Raw genomic sequence first — 18,725 nt, forward strand, 5'->3', positions numbered from 1 at the left:
CTGTGCGCACACACACGCGTGCTCGCGTACACACTCCACTCCCTCTCTCCTTTTTAGCCAGTGACAGCAGGCACCCAGCGATGACACGAGGAGTGTCTCTGGCAGCCAGTAAGGCAGCACTAAACAGACAGAAATATCTGCTCTGACAGACGGACAGACCATCACCCAGTACGACATGCTTGCAGCTGTCACTGTTCTCACCGCTCCTCTTCCCCAGCCCTCTGGTTTGACTTTGCTTTATGTGATTCTCCCTCCACCCTAAACAGTGCTTCCCTCCTTTTCTCCTTCCTACGGCCATCATGTACGACACTAACGACCCCTCCTACGTTTGAGACACTGCGCTTGGCTACTGTTGGTTTACGGCAAGAAGAGGAAGAGATAGAGATGATCAAGGGGCGTGAAAGAGGAGCACCCTCTATGAGCTTTGGCCTCCACAGGTTTAGCTCTTTGCTCCTTTCATTCGGTCTTTCTTTTGCTCTTAAGAGTCGTGTGCTTTCACACAAGTATCTGTTCTCAATCTTTCTCTGTCTCTTTAGCTCGCTCTTTCTCAGTAACAGCCGTTCTCAATTAGGAGGGTCAGGGAGCGGAGCGGAGAAATAACTCAGCCTCTGGTATCTGGAGCTGCAAGGATCCGGAGATCAGCAGCAACAAGAAACCACCGCTGAGTCGAAACCTGGGCTGCGGATACATGTTTGCACGGTTGTGCGCGTTGCATAAATCTGCGCTGTGTCAACAGGTTGTCAGTGACCTCTGACTTCCATATTTAAACACACACGAATATGACAGAGCTGCTAATGTTTTGACTGGCACATTCTCCTGGAGTGTGGAGCTCTTCGCCGTTCAATCTAAAGATTCTGGCTTTAAAACAATGGAAAATCATTCGCGCACAGGCAGGCACACCCATGGACCGAGTCTTCGCCCCGTGGAGAGAGCTGCTTTAATTGCTTTGTTTCAATGGTCCCCTCTGAATGGGAGAGGAGCTGGCGGCTGCCGTTTACAAGACACATCTGCAGGTGTTGCATTTCAAACTGAGAAACTCAAGCTGTGAGAAAGAAAACATACGCTAACAATGACAGAAACATAGGAATATTAAGGCAGATTGTCCCTCTGTCTTTTCCTCTCTGTCTCACACACACACACACACACACACACACACATTGCAGGTGCAGCAATGTTCAGCAGTCCCCTCCAGGCCATTGAGGCACATCTGAGTGATGCCATACTCAAAACTCTCTTTACCTCTGTGTCTCCTTCTATAAAAATACTGACTTTAATGTGAGACAATGTAAAACATAAGACCACACAAAGCCGAGGCACACTATATTTAGGAGGGGCTTGTCAAATTTTCAATGAGGCTCCAGCACTGTGTGATGCTTCCCGGTAAGAATTAAGAGTCTGATCAAAGCCACCTAACGTGGCTTCGGGTTAGGTTGGTGTATGTTTTAGATAACCTCTCCACAGCTGATACACTGCATGAAAAACTACTTTACTTTGTTGCCATACAGCCACTGCTGCACAGCAGCTTCCCCCCTACAGACTCCAAAGCTCATTTGGAGCATTTTTTCACACTTTTAATTTGAAACCTCGCGGAGCAGTGTCTCTATGAGAATCAGATCTGTTTGTTAGAGCTGGGAGTCGAGTAGTTTGGAGGATCTCGGGTAGCGTGTCTCCTAATTCACTGAAAGAAAGAGCAATCAGCTAAGCTTCAGATGGCACCCAACAGACGACAGATTCAATCTCCTTTCTTCGAGCGTCTCTATTGTGACGTTCCCACATGCTGGTGAGCACGCCGCGTTGCTCACATTACTGATAATCTATGCAAATAGGCCACAGATTGACTAGAATGTATCTAATTGAGAAACATATGTGTCACACTCAAAAATAATAATTCTTACATCTCCCAGTGTGCGTGTGTGTTTATTTCCCCCCCCCTTTACTTTATTTCTGTCAGCATTCGTTCATTTATGCAGTTACATGTGACTGTGATGTTGGCGTCTTGCCGTTTAAAATGAGGACACGGTGTATCTTTTGTTTGTCGGTACAGCGTTGGGAGTATTCCTCGCTCTCACCTTCTCTCTCTCGTTGTGAACCCTTCTGCGGCATCGCAGGAACGTCCTGGCCATTATGAGAAGCCATTAATGAGTGCGTGGCGTGGCGTGTTGTGATGCGCGGCATATTACAGCCATTCATCAGAGTCAGGAGACACTTGACAGGCGACAGCCAACAGGTTGTGTAATCATATAACACAGCCATGTCAGGCCTGCCACAGCTCCGTGTCCCATTCAGGCCTCTAATGTTGTTTTCCTCTGGGTAATTGACAATACCAGACAGAGAGACCCAGTGATGGATAACATAATGGACCGACAGGCACACAAAGATGGCGGCCCACCGCCAGAGTGATGTCATTTCAATTTATATCTGCTTTTGGAGAAATCTGCGGCAAATTTGTGCTTCTTAAAGCCTTGGTCTGCTTTTCCTTCTTCTTGGGTTTGTAATTACTGAAATGGGGCAGCACAGCGATCTCACGAAAACGAGAACTTCAGCAATGTAGTAGCTCACACGGCTACTACTACTACTACGGCAATGTACCCTTGACCTTGACCACAGTGTGGTGAAAACCCATTAGGTGATTACTGTGTGCAGGTTTCACTATAATTTGACGGACACTACAGGAGGAATCAGGTGATAAAGAAGGCAAAAAAGGTTATTAATCATCCTGATCATGTTTTGTGATCCGAGATCAAGAAGTTGCTCTCAGTGCAGAACAAATAGATACTTAAATCTCTCATTCCCTCAGCTATTAGATCGCTTAACTCTTGACAGGGGTTATTTAGTTTGACTTCTTTTAATGATTGTTCATTTTAGACACATTTCTTTCTCAATCTATTTATTTTCTTTGGGTTTTTTTAATGAGTTTTACTATTTACTGCTCTTTGCCGACCGACCTCTTTGTTTGACACACCTTGACACTCAACAGTGTTTGTGGTTAAGTGTTTCAGGTTTGTACGTTGTATGTCTATAATTAGGTAGGTTGTGATCAATAAAGTGAGTTGAAAATGGAAAAGTGCCAGTAAAACAACAAATACGACGCTGAACTTGAGCACAGTTTCGGTAATGACTGATTACTGTTACACTTGTAAGTTTGACTGAATCCTGTGCAAGGAGTAGCAATTCTTGTGAACTGACACCAGAGGCCTCGTCATGGCGTGAGCTCAGCCGTCCACATGAGCTAGCAAGAGAATTTCAAAACAGCAGAAATCCCATCCTGAGAGCTTCCTGTTTCATAGTGACTGTTGAGAATGATACGTTAGCAGAATGCTGGTGTTTTAAAGGCAAAGTGAAACGACAGCTGTATTGTTTCATTCCAACCAAGAGTGTGGCTGACTAAACTAAACTAAAATAAAATGTTGGCCTTGTGTGTTTAGAAGCAGGCGTCGAGCTTACGTTTGTTTTTTGTTTGGAAGGAGTTCAGAAGTTCGTGCACTTCCTATCTGGTCGTACCTGTATAAATGCCTGCCTGCTCTGCATACCTGTTTGCGCCCCACCCTTCCTCCTCTGTGTCTGCTTGTCTTCCTCTTTTGCAGGTGCTAAGAGGATCTGCCTAGCTAGGGAGCTCTTACATGCTTTCCCCAAAGGGCAAATACTGCCCTAGATGGTTGCTCTTCATCTGTTTAAGCATTTTTTAAAGTATTTGCGTCCTTTCCTACCAAGTTTTCCGTCCCAAAAACCGATTTCCTGAGATCTGCCCAGGACCATCTGATGAGCGCCCTCTAGGTAAAGCGCAGATCGTTTCATTTAAGTGAGACCAGGTGAGAATAACTCCAGGGAGAGCCAGATTATCTAAACCCTGTTATCTAAATATAGAGCTAAAACTCAAAGTGAGCAGTAGTAACACAGAAAGAGTTAGAAAGTCAAAGCTGAAGCAGGAATTCTGTTTGTAAACCACAATGACTGTTTAAAGTGATTGGCCAGAGTCATAAATATGAAAAGCGAGACAAATATCATCTTTATCCATTAAATAAAATCATTAAAACCATTGATCCAAGTTATTGTGGTGATTAGGTCTAAAGATGACAAAGTTAAAGCAATTACAGTGTACCAGCAGGCCATCTGACGCTCAGGAATGTGCGTCTCCTACTCTGCACAACTCCCAGCTTCGTCAGAGAGGAAGAGGTGGCCCTGAGGCTGTGTTAGACATTGTTAAGGATAGCAAGTATCCTCACACAACCTGTTCTGCTCTGTCCCTAAGCTGGAGAAGAGAAGACAATGTTCTCTCTTATCCTCCCACTCTCACCGCTTCATACCTCTGCTTGTTTGTGAAATGCCTCTTGCAGCACAAAATCCAAAAACGGCCAGCTTGTGCGTGTGAAAAACAGGGCGTAAGATGTTAACCACAATGAAACTCACCAGCAAGGATAAAAATAAACACCCCCTGTCTTTTGAATATCATCACTGTCTCCTAAGCTGGAGGTAAAACTCCTTAGAGAATAATAGTTTTGATTAGACTCGCTGTCTGTCATTGTGTCTTCGTCTTGCCTTTCTCTCACTCCTTCACATATAGTCGATGTACAGTATACGCACTCAAAAGAAAAAAGATGGGAAGAAAGGGACAAAACAGAAAAGGCAAGAAAAAAAGAGGAGGGTGTAGGACACTGGATGGCGGAAAAATGAAACACGAATGAAAAAGGAACGCTGAGAATGGGATCATAAATCTGTCACAAAAGAATGGGTGAGAGGCCTGGAAGACCTAAAAGGGCTGATGTCATTGTTTTCCAAAAAGCTCTGTTTTCCTTCTTCACATGTACACAGGCCCCGAGCTACGCTGTAACCCTGTGACGCAGAAAATTTCCCCTTTAGTGTGGTCACACACTGAAGGAGTCCACCTAACCGCTGCGAACAAAACGCACTCCTCCTCTCTCCTAAATCTCAGCTTCATCGCCTCACAACGGCCGCATTGTTCGACCTCAACAGTGGCCACGCTGTGCGCCGCTGACGTTAAAAAGGCGTGCAGTTAGAAGCTACGGGGATAAATACTCTTCAGTAAACAGCAACAGTCTGTAACGTGTTTGCAGCAATGATAGGCTTTCTAAACAAATTAAGCCAAAGCGGCTCTACATTACTCATCCTGGCCGGCTGTCTGGCCAAATTCTGTCTCCACTGCACAGTTGTTTGATCAACTGTTTGTGCCGAGTCTATGTGTTAATGTGAGGGAGGGAGAGAGGAAGAACAGATATGAGTCCACGGGCTTGAGCTGAGACGAATAAGGCACGACAGCCGCAGGGAGAAGCAGTGAAACTAGTCTTCCTATACTTTCATGTGTCTGCAGTCGTGTGCTGTCACATTCGGAAGCTCTGTTCTTTCTTTCGCTGTGCATTACTTGTCAATCTGCTGATGGTCGGCGTGTGTGTGTTAAACCTGTCACTTTCTGCACTCTGAAGTCCGTGTCCTAATCGCTTTGGCTGAGCCCTGCTAGTCGGGTGTGTACAGTATTTGTGTCGGGCTGGCTATATGTGCACATGAGTGTTTGTGTGCAGGGCAGATGCTCCCAAAGCATAGCCTTTGCTCAGCATTCACACACACACACACACACACACACACACACACACACACACACACACACACACACACACACACACACACACACACACAGTATTAAGGAAGATTACCTTGCACTTTATTTATTTATTTGCTTCCTAAACTGCCCCCACCCAACTCCCAAAGCCCCCCCTCCCCCCAAGTCATTTTTCTTAATCCCTGGTGGAAAAGAAAACGGGAGGCAAATAAAAAGTGTAATATTGGAGCACTACAGACACTACAGACCTACTTTTTAAATGGCTGATAAGTTTTCAGATTTAGGGCAATGAAAAGTGCACCAGACCTTTGAATGGGAGCCACAATAAGGTCCTGGTAAGCTCTTTTAAAGTACAGCGTGCCCTACTATTACTGTTTGTCACTACAAATCTCTTTCGAGCTAGACGGGGTTTTTTTGAAAATCAAAGGTTCTTGAATCATAGCATGTTTTTTTAATGATTTCTCATTTTGACACTGGCCACAAGCATCATGGTGGGGATTTTATTTTAAAGCAAAGCCTGCACAGCGCCTCATAAACAGCAGCTGCAGACTGCTTCCTTAGCTACCAGCTCAGGAGTGTCCAGTCAAACCAGCCACATCACTCCCTCACTTTTTCTCTGCGTGCCAAGTCGGCTCCAAGTCAGGGAGAAAAAGGAGGCAGGATTGATTCAACCAATGTGCACAATCGATGAGATGCGGAATGAGAGAAAGATCCGTTTACCTGCGTGAACCTTGACCTCGGTGGTAGTGCCGCTGTGGTCGCCACCCCCTCCCCCGCCCCGCCCGTCATGTATTCCTCACGCAGGGTCCCTCGCTGACCTCTCCTTAAGTGGCGATCTGAAGGGAAAGCGAGACAGAAGAAGAAGGCTGTTACATTTCTTTTAATGGAAAGCCAGTGAGAGCCTGGTTCAGACAGAGGACAAATGTATCACAGAAAACAAAAAAAATGCACCCCGGAGTTGAAAAATGTGTGCGGGAAGCCATGAGGGAGTTTGCTATACTGCCCCATTTACTCTACCTCCTAACCCTGCCGGAGAGCCAATGAACCAATAAACAGCTGCACCACCAATCACACTACCGTGCGTATATACTGCAGCAGCAGTCCTGTGTAAACCCCCCACCACCCCCATCCACGCGACCCCACCACCCCCACCCCTGCTGCACAGGAACAATGTCCTTCCTAAAGGTTATCAGCAGCCTGCTGCTTGGTCAGCCCTCATTCTGAATCCATTACACACTGAGCATCGAGATTCACTGCCTTAATACACCTCTCTTAGTCTCTCCTCACTGCTTCACTGCGCCCTTTACAGGCCGATACAAATCCAGCGTAGGCCCAGAACACACAAATTTACACGGGTTTTGAGATTAGCCTATCAGAACTTTTCCTTTCTGTCTCTGTGATTGGTACAAATTTCATCACCACAGAAGCTGTGATGATGAAACGGAGTACTATGCTAGCCCCTACCCTTGACCACCGATGTCCAAATGCTCCAAAACTGACTTTGTCATACACTTTGATTTATGGCCAAATAACTTTGAAACTAACCACATCCCCGCCAGCCTCAGCTGTAGTCTGTGTTTGATGTAAAACAGCAAATGTTGCTTAGTATAAAAAGCTAACAGACTAAATCATTTCGGCGTCCTGCAACATTACTGCAATAAAGTTTATAATAACTGACAATAATAGTCCCCCAGGAAGATACACAATCCCCCTACTTCCTCCAGTGTTTCTTCACATGCAATCTGGTCAAGAAGTAGAATAAGTCTAAAAACTGCAGTTTAGAGTCAAAACGTGGACAGCTAAAATCTTGTTAAAAGTCTGGGGATCCAGTTGATTGATTTCTCTTAGATCACTTTTGTTAGTGTCCATATTTTGCAAAAGTTTGAAAACAGAGGTTTTGCTTCAATCAGCAAAAATCAGCACGCTTTGTCCTGGCAGCAGATGTTAGCTGAAGCTATAATAAAAGGAATAAAATGACTGAAATGCATAAAAGATAACACCATGTAAAAAAACAAACAAAAAAAACACCTAAAATCGCTGATACCAATATTGAGAGAACAACAGACATATGGTTGGAAAAGCGGTGGTCACTACCATCCATATTTCCTGTCTCTCTTTACTATTCCCATCAATAAAGACACAAAATCCATGTGATGCAATGGCAGGCACCTCATACATCACAGCACCTGCTCGTTCATTTATTCCATGATGGGAAGGGAACATACTGAAGACTATAATGTGAGAAGGGGGTGGGGTGGGTGCTGATTTTGGACAGAGTCCAACAAAGAAGAGGACAGGGCAGAGAAGAAAGCCATAAATACGCAGGGAGGCGAGCAGGTGTTCGAGAAATATGATTTGCGGGGGTCTACGTAGCACGCGGTGCTGACAGGTAAGCCTATTAGGTTGCTATTACCCAGCTATAACATGCACCAGTGTTTAAAGGTGATGGGTTTAAGAGAGAGTTATACATTTATTTTTAAAAATGCAGCAACTACATCATTACTGAGCTGGTTTCACATTGATTTAATTCACTGCATCGCCTTTTTTTGTTTTTTCCGAGCTGACATAATTCGGCAGCCGTGAAAGAAATACGTGTTTCGCTTCGCTTGTTGAATAAAAAACAAGCAAACAAACAACAGCAAGCTTGTTTTATTGCAGTAGATGTTAGGTCTGATTCGACTTTAGAGAGCTACACCAGGTTTTTCTCTTTTTTTTCTCTCATATTCTGAAAACGACATTAGCCTTCACATCCAAAAGAGTGCAAGAGAGAGCTAAACACTGAGATGGCAGTGCATTTCTGCGCATTGAAAACTGCCAGGGAGCAATCAGTGAAGAATGCAAACGTTTATAAGAAACCCAATGCACTAGAACATGGAGATCTGCAATCGAATTTCACTTGAAATACTGCACGAGAGACACAAGACTGCGAGAAAATTGCTACCACTTGAGCAGCACACTACAGATGATGTTGAGAGCAACACAGCACATAGCAATGTGTTCTTTAATAACGTGGTGAATATTGCAGTGAAAAGCTGAGTAGCTTCTGCAGACTCCTGCTTTTTTTTCCCTTTCCTGTCAGAAGTGTGAACTCTTTCATCCAGGATATAAGAGGCTGCGGTAAAATCCTCAAAGAGACTAATCGCGTTAAATGAGGTTTGTGTCTGTGTCCATGACTTCTGAGTGTGCGTGTGTGGGATGTCAGGGGCTGGAGTGAGGGAAGTTGTAGGTGCCTGTGAGCGACTACAAATTCTTGTCACCTTTGAATCTAAACTCTGTCCTGTCTCCGCTCGAGTCAGCCGTCTCCTGTTTTCACTTGGTTAATGCTTCAGTCCTGGTAACTGTATCAGTTGATCGGGGTGTACATTTATGGAGACTAGGGCTGCACGATTAATCGTTAGAAAATCGCGATCTCGATTCATACTTATGTGCGATCTCATTTCCAAATGACAATGATTTAAAAAAAAAAAAAAGAAAGAAAGAAAAGACGACGACGACGACGATTGTACCGCATTTTGATCCGGGACGTAATCTGCATGAAAACAAGCGCTCACTCTTCCTGCTCAACAAATGACAAGGGCGGAGCCTTATACCACGTGATACAGAAGCTGTGCCGTGTGATGCTAAAATTAGCAGGGAAAAAACAACGGAGAGCACGTCAGGGATGACGAGAAAGTGACAGGAGAAAATCCGTCCCGGTCAACCACCCAAACATCAATAACGGGAACCTTATACAGCGCTTCCCTATACACGTCGAACTCCCGCAGGCACAATGAAATTACGGAGGCTATCACTTATCACCTGACCAAAGATATGGCTCCCATCAACACTGTGCAAAACGAGGGATTTAGGAAAATGATCAACACCCTAGACAAACGCTACACAGTGCCGTCCCGCAACTATTTTTCTATTGTTGCACTACCTGCTCTATACACGCAGCGTCGAGCAACGGTGGAGACGGAATTTCAAGCAGTACAACATTTTGCGGCAACAACATAACGTGAGACATTTGTTGTTTTTATGTTTATTTATTGTTTTTATGTTCAGTCTCAACTGTTACGAAGTTGATGTGCAGTTAATAAGTGCAATAAATATTTATACTGGAAAAGAAAATCGTGAGAGAATCGAATTATGCAAAATCGTGCAGCCCTAACGGAGACACGAATACATTTTCTTTGGTCTTAAAAGTGATTCAGTTTCTGAAGATGACAAAGCCTAAGTTTGCCTTTTAAAAGCCTTTAACACCACCACATTTACTTTGGCTTTCTGGAGGGGAATCCTCGCCTCAAGTGGCCGCTCGTACAGTTCAGCTCATACAGACGCATTCATACAGAAGCATGTGCACAAGCACGCACACATATGCTATGCATCGAAATAAAAGCAAACCTCATCTTCCTTAAAACAGCCAGGGCTGTCCCTGGGTGTCTTAACACAACTCATCAACTGTTAAACCAGAGAGAGAGGCAGAGCAGTAAAAATCAATGCCCCAAGCACTGCAAACAGCAGTCAATTATGTTAGTTGGAAGAGGAAAGAGCGAGAATTTGCAGCAGTGTCTGGAGAGGTAAGGAGAAAGAAATGGGAGGAATCCAAGGAAGGAAGGAAGGAAGGCAGGAAAGAGAAAGTCCATCTTAAGCTAAAAGCAGCAGGCTAATATATGTAATTGATTACCTCTATGCAAATAGAAGAACTTTAAAAAACCACCGACTGCAATTTAAAGCAGGAGCAGAGGCTCTGAAAATCGATTGACGCCATGAGCGAGAGAAGCCATTTTCCTCTAGCCAAGATAAAACGCTTTACTACGAGCTGTCAGATACTTATCAGGAGGAAATTAGCAGAGGAATACCATTTTCCCAAACAAACAGGTCAAGTGTTTCTCCTCTTTTGAGTGGCCTGTCCCACGCTTTCACCGTCTCCCGCTCTGATATCATCATCTGTTATTTCCTCCTGTTTAAATGCCAACAGTAAGGGAGCCAGGGCTGTATTTCATTCAAACAGATCATTTGTAATAAAAGAGGGGGGGAAGCCCCACGCAGGCAGGCCTTGTGCACCGGCAGTAGCTGTCTGTTGTTTGAAACAGAGAGGATGAGGTCTCCGGTTTTGCCTCAACTCCCGGGAGCGACCCCAAAGCCTGCCAGCACCCGCACGCACTCGCTGACGCAAGTCCGTCCTCAATCTACGAGCCCGATCTCACCAAAACAATATCTGAGTTTCTGGCCTGCAGTCGGTGTTACTGGCTGAAAAAAAAGGAGAGAAAACAAGAAAGAAAGAAAACAGACAGAGAACAGAGCACAAAGAGATGTCGAGGCAGGCAGCAGCCCACACAAGGCAACTTTGGTGGAGAGAGAGAAGAGGCCAGCTCGGCGTCAACATCAACACCGGTTCTGCAGTCACTGCTCAGCAGGTAATTATGATAACAACGTGTTCCCTAGGCGGCCTGTCTCTGATTTAGTTTCCAAGCACTTACCCTTCCTAAAATCTCCCCCCTGATAACATCTGATATGATTACAAAGTCGAGATCCCTTTCAAAGAGCGCCCACTTATGTGCCTTTAATTTGGTGTACACTAACTTTCCCTCTCGTGACTACTCATTGAAGCTTCTCATCTTATTGTGTACACCTAGTTAAGATGTTGCACCCTTTGGATTGTCATAACATTTCGGAAAATGCACTGACATAAACAAACCTCACCTACCGACACCATCCGTTACAGAGTGCGCCACTTGCTTTCTATTACCTTCCACTGTAAACATAGCTTTGCCGCATGGGGAAATACGCCATTTCATTGTGTCTGTTAACATCCAGTTTTAGCAGTGGGAATTCGGCCCTGAATGGAATCAACCGAGCTGACCCTGTGATTACCTCTGCGGTGCGGCATTTTCCTTGGCTGTCATCACAGCCGACCCTTTAAACGGCCAGAGCTGCTCTGCAACAGAGGCTAGGCTGTTGACATACTGAAGACATTTAAGATAATCCCGGAGATGTCTCTGTGATTTCCAAGATTACATCTTCAAAGGGGAAATGCGCCCGGCTGCCTGTACTTGAAGGGGAGAGAGATGCGGAGGGCTCTTGTTCTGAAGGAGGGGGTGGAATAGCTCAAGAATGCAATCATGGTTTTGGAGTGGAATAAGGCCTGTCCTGGCTAGCTAAGCTGGCAGGAGGGTGAGAGGATAGGAGGGGAGCGTGGCGAAGGAGAATCAAACCTGAGAGAGAAAACACACTTGTCGGAAGGGGACAAAACACAGCGGGGCTGAGACAGAAGTCTTACCTGTGCGACCAGACCTGGGCCTGCCTTGTCAAGTTGTCAAGTTGAGATTAAATAGTTATTCACTTCCTCCACATAAATCAACTTTTCTTGCCTAAGAAAACAGACCTAAATGCTTCAAAGTGTATACTTTTATATTTGATTGTGTCATAATGCTGAGGTAGAAATCAAAGCTTCTCAAACCTGAAGGATACGGTCGTTGCTAACCAGGTTTGGGACAAAATATTGCTCTGGTAGCAATTTCCTACTCAAGCACTTTATACCAAATGCCTCATACTCAGATGAACACACTAGAAAGCAACTTCAAATTCAAATTCAAATTTTATTTGTCACGTACACAGTCATACACAGTACGATATGTAGTGAAATGCTTGGACAACTGCTCGTGACCTAAAGAAAACAAAAAAGGAAAGGCTATGAATAAGATAGGGGGTTCTGCCCAACGATTTGGAGCAGTCAGGGATCGAACCACCACCAACTCCTGAGGTACAGACACCCTTAATATGGCTGTGATATACCGATATATGCTCACGCTTCCTCTTGTGATATGTGTGGAAACACTCACTACTTCATGGCTTCTTGCAGAGGCAGAAATCAACCTAATGCAGCTAATACAATAAAATCAACCTTTACTTTGTTGCCACATTGTTTCGTTTTTATGCAACAAAACACTGAACTACTCTTTCCAGTCCTCTTCACAATAAAAGTCCAATAGAAATAATACTGATACTTTTTTTCTGCTCCCTTATTTCCAATGGGTCACTGCATGTTCGATTTGGCACAGATTTTACACCTCACATTAATCCAGGCTTGGAACCAGTTTGTGTCTCTTCCTGGTCTCAAACCGGGGATCTTTCATAAGTATGATAAGCCTGTTAACCACTATGCTATGAAGTCACTATAATTAAAAAAAAATAAGTGAAGTTAGTTGTGGTGGAAACACAAAGAACCTCATGGGGGAAAGCAAAGAAAAGCAAAAAAACGTAATTATTAAAACTGAATGATATCATACGAAAACACTAACACCACAGTTCAGTGAATACATAATTTGTTTTTCTTCAGTTACACAGATCATAAACTACAAGAAATGAGTGTATTGTGATGTATTGAGATTGCAGATTTGCTTAAGCTGGGAGCAACGTGGAAACCGGAGACCACAAGACGTGAATGATATTTGGCAACTTCAAGTGACTACAGGTGAAATAACTTCTAGGCAAGCAACAGGAGCATCTACCAATGAGAGGATAGCATTTATTGACAGATGATTTGGACGTAAATACATTAGAGACTCACGTAGGCAAACAGAAACTGGAATCTCCACAAGCGAGCAGACGTAGCTTTAGTTTTCATGGGGATATATCGCAAGCTATCCTGTAACTCCTGTTCATATTTCCAGTTCTGACCCACTGATTGGGACCCCCTTCTGTGATGGTTACTTTGAGGTTAAATAAAGCCAGTTTCCCAGTGGATCCACTGACACACCTCTCAGTTCAAACAATTGAATGCCCTGACTGCTAGATGCCATTTGTTTTATAGCTGATCATGCATGCATGTAGATGCCCTATTGGACAACTAAACTGGCGCTAAGAGTCATGTACTGTCTGCGGTATTTTAGAATCCACCTGAACTTTACAATGAACTGAATGCTGGAAAATCTCAGTCCCTGAGTCACTTAATCACTTGAGAAGCGTTTTAAGTGTCTTTATACCATTTGTTTTTTGAGTGCAGATATTTGCAGAATATACTAGATTGAGTCCACACCATCAAAATCTGTTACAAACGTCATTATCTTAGGTCCATCCACTCATGGCGCGTTCAAGTAAAGTTAAGAGGGCAGATTTGTCCTCTGCACACGACCCGTTCTGACAATGAAGGACTTGGGCGCTGTAACTCCAGCGAACATGACTTCACTCCTGTGCAGCCTCCAGGCAACTCTCTCCCACAGAGTGTTTACTGCATCATCACAAAGCATTTTTAGATCCAGTGCATGACATCTGCAAGCAGCCGTGAGCCGCTGCATCTACGCAGAAGACCCGAAAGAGAAACGGTAAATCGAATGCGCCACGTCAAATTAATTAGGAAGTATTAAATAAAAGCAAGAAATTATGACTCATATCTGCAACAAATGTCAGCAGTGACGTCCTGTGTGGCTGTGAGCACCTCTTAATGACTCATGGAAGTGTTCACTAATGTGGCTCTGACGGACATTAAAATCATTCAGCGGGATTCTTTCCAGTCGCTGACCGGCATTGTGATGACATCGGGGTATTTTAACACAGCACACGAGGAAGAGCTGTGAATAACAGAAGTAATAATGGCTATTTAACACCACACAGAGTGGCAGGCAAAAACCCAAATGCGTGTGCTTCCTCTCAGCTGGATTGATGACATCATCGGGACCAGAGCCCAGAGCTGGGATCAAAAAGCACAGAGTGAGGCCTGCCTATTACCAGCTGCACATACTGTACAGCATGAGAAGGCACAAACATCCAGTCAAAGAGGCACACAAGTCACACAACCACCAGAAGGCTATTTATGAGCCGCGGAAGAAAGGGAGACAGAGGAAAACAAATCTGTCATCAGCAGGAGGCTGGGAGTGAGTAGACGAATCGGCTGAATCATAACTGCGTCTCGCAGAAAGGAACTTATTTTAGAATGAGCACCGATAAACTGCTTTACAAGTGTAGGCAGCATTAGGTACAGTATGTTTCCTCTCAGTGAGCTCTGCATCGAGGGCCCCTCCTCGCTTCTCCAGCCTCACTGGCCACAGTTGAAAAATTAATGCAGCAAACTGACAACACTTAGGGCCTCCCTCCCTCTCGCGCTCACTCGCTCTCTCCCCTTCCTCCCCATGTACCAAACAGGATCAATTACCAAAGCAGGGCTCCACTCAGCAGCGCTAAAGAAACAAGAGGCACTCTCCATCACAGCTGCGTGTGAGCGTGCACATGCAAGCATATGTTTGTGTGGTTCGGGCGGCTTATGATGAGCCGAAAGAGGAGGAGGAGGTGGTAATAGTCTGTTTGCTTCTCTAATGACAGCAGCAGAGTGGATTAGTGAGCCTCCTAACCCTTCAGCATCACTCCTCTGAGTGGAGCTTGTAAATAACCAGTTATGGTCAGTGGGAGAAGGAAAGAAAAGATGGAGACACCGAGACTAATAAGCTAACAAGCGCTAAATATGTGAATGTGCAAGCATTTTTTTTTCTTCGTGCACGTTCATTTGTATGCAGGTGGAGATTTCAAGGAGTTCCATTTCTACAACATCAGCCAAGTTATTCAAATGCAGCACATCTGACTGGAGAGGATAACATAAAGAAAGGCATCAGCAGAAATGGCAGCAGGCAGTAATCCCCCAGCCAGGCCACTTGTGTTTGCCACGCAGGCAGGCAGCGCTGTCAGTGGCAGCACCCATACAGGCCTTATCAGTGACAGCCACAGGGCTATTCTAATAACCCCGCTGATGCTCTGCGGTGCAGGGACAGACGGGGAGATGAGCATGCAGACAGACAGGCGGACAGGTTTCACTTCCCGCATAAAGAAAGAGCCTGAGAGCCAGGTATCAGCTCATGCCTGTGTGTGCTCGTGTGTTTGTGTATGTGGAAAACTTTCTAACATGTAATGCTCTGACAGCTTCATACATGCTGTCACTGTCGTCTGAATACGCTACAAGGTTGACCAGCCCACCTATTAACCCCGCACACGTGCCCACTTTGCATTTACGACAACGTTCTCTAAACGCAAGCGTGCTGGTTTTGCAGCCCCCGGTAGGCGCGTATCTGTCTCCGGCATCATTATCACCATTCAAAAGGTCAAGCACAATGCTTCAAGCCTCTTCTTTGTGATTTATGCCTTTGTGCTATTAACTCTCTTCCCATTACTCTCCATCTGTAAATCTAATCACACTCCCTCACTGTTGCAGCGCCTGGTGCTCTCAGGACAGAAGCCGCGGCCGACGGGAAACAGCTTATGTAAATACACACTGTTGACATAAGACGAGCAGTACACGGTGCCTCGCTGCTATGATGAGACACGCCGATTAGCGTCCAGATAAGAACAGCTATCGCTTTATTGTTCTTTCTTTTCATTTGCTGCAACTGTTCTTTGCTATCTTTTAAAAATCCCGACATCTTAATGTTTATTTCATATCTACAGGATCATTTCCCTGAGCTCACCTTAAGTGACTGAGGTGCTGTTGTTAGTAAAAAGACCAAAAGAACAACAAAGAAATGCAGGCGCAGTGCTGCGGGGCTCCATTTGTAGTCAATGAATAACTCGAATATTGACACCAGTAAATGAGGGTGTCACTCATGACGCAAAGAAACAGAGCAGCGTTCAGCAGAAGTGCTTCCAGGCATTCTCTGCATGTATGTGAGCCAATAATCATTACCTTGGCTTGAGAAAGGCTCCACAACCACTTGAAGCCCCGTGAAAACATCTACTCTCGCGTGCCTCGAAGCAGCCTTGGAGCTCTTTGAGGAAAGTGGGCTGACAAGCCACTCTATGGCTGCCACATGCAGTATAAAGACTTAATCAGGTCTACCGTGTCTAAGTACAACGATGGCTTCTGAGAGAATTCCGTCTGCAAGGACTGATGGGAACTTCGGTGATGACACAGAGAAGCCTGCAGGCCTGTCAGCTCGTCTCGATGCGGTCAAATCAGCGCTGGCCTAACGGAGAACTTTTTACCGCGGCGCTGACACGCACTCACACACTGGCTGACACAAATCTCCAGCATCACTTCAGCCATCCACTCAGTCCTTCAACATCATACTCGACATGTGGCGTCTGTGCGTGAGATTTGCAGCATACACACAGACTGAGTCATTCCAGGTTTAAATTTGGATGTTGCATGACACACGACCATCTCAAAATAACGCTCTGATATGCAGAAGAGCGGCAGTGCTTTAGCACAGAGCCAGCTGGACCAGAGACTACAGTGAGGATGAACTGGTAAAGGTTACATTAAGTTCACTTGGCACAAACTCTTTGGTCTGCATCAGTTTCTGCGTTGTATCGAAATGTAAGATCTAATCTTAGCAAAGCAATTTTAGCTCTAGATTTGGTTTCAAGCCCTGGGATAGATTGGCAACCTGTCAAGGGTGTACCCTGCTTCTCACCCTGTGACAACTGGAATAGGCCCTCCCAGCATGCCTGAATTGAAGAAGGAGAAGAAAATGGATGGATTTGGTTTCATTTGATTAATACAAGATTAAACAGAAAAACTGTCAATGAAAAACTTAGTACCCGATGTAGCAAAACGCTAGAAACTTTGCCAAATGCTGCTTTTCTTGCAAGCATCTGAAACGCACGCTATTCAAAACACAAAAGAAGAGAGTTTTAAGAAATCAACGCAAAGCCCTAATCTCTTTGACAGATATCATAACTAAAGATTTCAAGACGGTGACTTATATTTTATGTGCCACCAAAAAAAATGCTAGGAAAGAGCGTTTAATTATTGATGGTACTGGAGTAGGGAGATAACCGCTCTCCTCCTGTTATCAATCATTAATGGAGTTTCCATCAAAAACACTTCAACCCCTCAAGTATCAAATATCTCTTGAAGGTGGAAGACCCACATTCAAACATCCCACTTAATCAAAGGGCACACAATGTGCTCTCAGTTTCTCTCATTTTCACTTGCTCAAATTAGGATAATCGCAGCACAAATTAGAAAATTGTTCACAGCTTAAGTGTAAAAGTAGGCATTTTCGCAGAGGTCTTCTTTTGAGTGATGAGGGTTAATGTGCAAATTTTAAATGTTTAAATCACGGGGGAGAGAAAAAGAAAAAAAACAGCCAGTGCTTTTATTTTCTTACAGAGACAACAGATCAAATGCTGAATCTGAGAAATGCTTTCTTTCTATTTTTTTTATATGATGCAACACCTCAAAGTAGTTGGAAAAGGGCTATGTTTACCCCTCTGTTGCATCAACTCGTCTTTTAATAATATTCACAAGCATTTGGAATTTGAGGAAACCTATTTCAGCTGCATTAGTGGGCCTTCTTTTTCATATTTTTCATTTCATAATGCAACACAAGAAGTCCGCTGAAGTGCAGGCAGGTCAGAATCTGCACTCTTTTACTGTGCAGTCACGCTGTTGTGATATACGAAGAAAGCGGCTTTGTCTTGCTAAAAGAGCGGAAATATAACATGGCCGACAATTTGTACTGTGGTATTTTGAAGATTTGTTACTGCTATTAATATTATATCTGTAACACGAGCTAGTTGTCTCACAGAAGTACATGAAATACAAATCTTTTTAAAGTCATTATCAAAAAGGAGCAACACAAATAAACCACATGACTAAAAACATTAAATTATCTACTTTTAGGCTTTGTTGACAAAAATCAAATATTTGGCACATGAGTGGCACGTGGAGTCAGTGCTTAGAAGGCTGCTTTTCATGCTTTTACCAGATGTAGCGTCGGTTTAGCAGGCCGGCTGTTTTCAAACAAAGTCAACATATGGCTCATTAGCATATCTGTGCCTCACCTGGCTCCCTCTTTGTGTGTGTGTGTGTGTGTGTGTGTGTGTGTGTGTGTGTGTGTGTGTGTGTGTGTGTGTGTGTGTGTGTGTGTGTGTGGAGGAGCTGCCTGAGCCCCACCCACAGTCAAAGACCAGCACACAAGCAGCAGAGCAGAAATAATTTAAAGTTAAAAACTTCCAAAAAGCAGACACAACTCCTGTCTTGGTCTTGAGTTATCTCGGTGCATCTCCGCTCTCTCTTCTTCATCCTCCATCTGTCTGCACTGTGCTCAGCAACAGCTCCTCTCCCAGCTGTTAGCGAACTGTTATGCTACCTGGCTAGTTACCGTCATTTCCCAGCATGCTCGTAAGCGCCGTAATTACTGTTAAATTATTTTATGTTTCACAAATTACTGGGAGCGTCACT

The 18,725-nt window shown here is 44.4% G+C and overlaps 1 protein-coding gene across 3 annotated transcripts in view; it reads right to left on the reverse strand.

Annotated features, from left to right (window-relative positions):
* zmiz1a (zinc finger, MIZ-type containing 1a) overlaps nt 1–18,725 on the reverse strand; it is a 111,289-nt gene that overhangs the window by 75,312 nt on the left and 17,252 nt on the right. For all 3 annotated transcript variants that reach the window (XM_085428005.1, XM_085428008.1, XM_085428004.1), the window contains exon 2: nt 6,293–6,408. The gene's annotated coding sequence lies outside the window, so the exon portion shown is untranslated. The remainder of the gene's footprint in view (nt 1–6,292; nt 6,409–18,725) is intronic.

This window comes from Rhamphochromis longiceps, linkage group LG13 (assembly GCF_057381845.1).
Source record: "Rhamphochromis longiceps isolate RC_006_pf linkage group LG13, R_longiceps_female_GT1.1, whole genome shotgun sequence".
Taxonomy (NCBI): domain Eukaryota; kingdom Metazoa; phylum Chordata; class Actinopteri; order Cichliformes; family Cichlidae; genus Rhamphochromis; species Rhamphochromis longiceps.